The sequence below is a fragment of the Colobus angolensis genome, unplaced genomic scaffold, assembly GCF_000951035.1.
Source record: "Colobus angolensis palliatus isolate OR3802 unplaced genomic scaffold, Cang.pa_1.0 Scaffold34, whole genome shotgun sequence".
Lineage (NCBI taxonomy): Eukaryota > Metazoa > Chordata > Mammalia > Primates > Cercopithecidae > Colobus > Colobus angolensis.
Window position 1 is genome coordinate 2,035,442 of NW_012116710.1, and position 3,156 is coordinate 2,038,597.

A 3,156-nucleotide genomic window follows, 5' to 3' on the forward strand; every position below is an offset into this window, starting at 1 on the left:
AATAAACAATTTGCTCTAAGAATTTGATTTGATCAGCATCTCCCAGTGACTCCCACCATTCCTTTATATTGATTGTGTATAGGTTAAGATAACACTGGACCGGGCGCAGTGGCTCACGCTTGTAATCCTAGCACTTTGAGAGGCGGAGGTGGGTGGATCATGAGGTCAGGAGATCGAGACCATCCTGGCTAACACGGTGAAACCCCGTCTCTACTAAAAATACAAAAAACTTAGCCAGGTGTGGTTGTGGGCACCTGTAGTCTCAGCTACTCAGGATGCTGAGGCAGGAGAATGGTGTGAACCCAGGAGGTGGAGCTTGCAGTGAGCCGAGATTGCACCACTGCACTCCAGTCTGGGCGACAGAGCGAGACTCCGTCTCAAAAAAAAAAAAAACATAATACTGGCCTTCCTTCCACCCAGAACTTTTTCCCTAAAAATATAAATATTTTTAGGGAAACTAAAATATAAATGAAAGCCCTGATCAGGTGGTTTATTATAATATCTGCCAGTTATCAAGCATTTACTATGTCCTAGATGCTGTACTAACTACATATTTTCCCATTTAATCCTCATAGCAGCGCTAGAAGTAGGTGTTATCACTTCTGTTTTAGACAGAGAGGGTAGGTGACTAACCTACAGTCACACAGCATTGAACCGGAGCTGAAACTCAAAACGAGGTGTCCTTGCCCCTAGGGAAGGACAAATTTTCTTTAAGTCCCGCGAACAATGAGCATGCTTATGAAGAGCTCCTGCTTGGGATATCATAGATTGATCAGAAGTTTGTCAGGAGCCTTGATAGGGGCAGGCAGAAGAGGGCATTGCTTATTGTTCATAGGACTTAAAGAAAATTTGTTCAATAAAAATCTGATTTTTAGCCAGACACAGTGGCACATGCCTGTAGTCCCAGCTAGCTGGGGGCCTGAGGTGGGATGATTGCTTGAGCCTGAGAGGCAGAGGTTACAGTGAGCCGAGATCATGCCACTGCACTCCAGCCTAGGTGACAGAGTAAGACCCTGTCTCAGAAAAAAATTAAATAAATAAATAAATAATCCGATTTTACCAAATGGGTAGACTGTTCTTGCTACATAGGAGTTTCCACCTTATAAAAACAAGGGGCTCTATACCATAAAATTCCTTTCCACAGCTAAGTGAGTGAGTCAAGAACAGATGCACTGGTGAACGTGAGCATTCAAGTCTTTTAAAAATAAAATTAGCCTTTATATTGTGGGAAAATATTTTAGAGCCTGGAATCTGACCCTTAACTGACTCTGAAAATACACGCCTCCCTCATTCTTACAGAATATTCTAAAGCAGAGTCTCTCTGCAGTTTTTAAAATCCAACTGAGCTTTTATTAAGAGAACAATAGGATTTGTTGTTTCCTAAATATAAAATTATAACACCAAACATGCTTTTTCAAACTTCATCATCCCCAAGAGTTCGACATATTCCCTAGTGAAGGGGATATTAACCCTCATCCATCTTCCACTGCTTAGAGAAAGAGCTCTACTGAGTGACTCAGATTGCACCGTGTATACAAGGATTGCAAATTCAGGGGCCATTGAGGGCCAGACAGGTCACAGAAATGCGTAAAGAGGTCAGGGATAGGATGATAGTAATGGTGGAACTTGTAGTAAACTAGAAAACACATCACACATGCAAGTTCAAGTTCTAAAATTCAAATCCGACACCACTTAACCAAACATATTTGTGGGATCCATTCGGCCCAAAACAACCACCATGTTGAGATCCCTGGTGGTTCTTATTGTGACCTTGTGTGATCTTGATCCAGACAATTTCTCTCTGGGGCTCAGTCTGATTGTCTCTAGAAGGGGCTGATAGAGCCTGCAGAGCTGTTGAGAGAGAGAGGAATGCAGTCCCAGGTGTGGACGCTTGATAAAGAGCCGTGGCGCTGTCTGCAGCCACTGTCTTGGATGTGCCTTCTGCGACGCTAAGCCAGCTCTCCGTTTGGGCTGTGCTCCTGCACGTGACTTATTTAGTTCATCGTTTAGTTCAGGCAGCCCTTGCAGTGTTATGTTTTCTTTTCCCCAAATCTGAGTTCTTAAAGGGCCTTTATCTTAATGCCCGTCGGAGCCTTCCAAGCACATCTTGAACAGAAATGAACAGCTATTTTAACCCCACGGGCTTCTTACAAGTGTGTTTTAAAAGGCAAAGAGTGATGTAAAAGAATGGCAAAAGGTCATCATGCCACTCTTATTTCCTGGTCTGAGTTAATCCTTTCTGGCCGGTTGAGCACAGGGCTTTTACAGAGGCATCCCCTGGAACTGAAGTCCTCCAGAAAGTCCCACACCCATCAGAGGCAGGAGGAAGAAAGGAGCCTGGAACAGGTGGTGAGGGTGCAGAGGGAGGGCACCCGGACCTGTTCCACAGGGGCTTGCCCTCATACCCAGCACAGGGTTGGGTGCTCCAGCTGGTGTGGGGAGGCAGCTGCCCTGCGTGGAAGGTTGAGACTAATGGGCCCCCAGCAAATACAGTCAGAACCATCTGAAGGAAGTCAGTGGAAGAGGCCCTGCAGCCTGGGTTCAAAAATCCCGGCTCCTCTGCCACTTTTGACCTTGGCCTTCGCCAACCTCAGGCTTCTCTTGGCTGAAAGGTAGGCTACCTCCCTCCCTCCTTGGGTTCAGTGAGCTGACACAGTGGAGCCTTGGACAGCTTACAAGCAGTGGATGGCACATCTGTTTTCTCTTCCGTCCTTCTTTCCTTCTGCCCTTGTTTTTCCTCTTTCCCCTTTCTGATCCCTTCCTGTGTGCCTTTCTTCCTCCTGTTTTCCTCCTCATCACTCTGCTCCTTTATCCCAGCCTCCTCCTTGTCTGTTTCTTTCCTCCTCTCCTTCCACTCCCTTTTTTCTCCTTTCCCCCTCCTTCCCACCCTCCTCTCTCTCCATCCCTCTCCGCTTTTTCAAATCCACCCGGGGGATGCCTCCAAGTTCCCATATCTGATCCCAGGGTGCGATGTTCCTTGCCCTGCAGCAGGCATCTCTGCGGGCACCCACCGGCCCCAGCATGCGCTCCAGGGCCAGCCCAGGGGGTGGCATCCGGGGCTTTCCTTACAGGAAGCAATCAAGAGGGTTTCCAGCATTAAACCACTCAGGAAGCAAGGCCAGTTTCTGCCCAAGAGCATGCCTCACTGGCCCCACA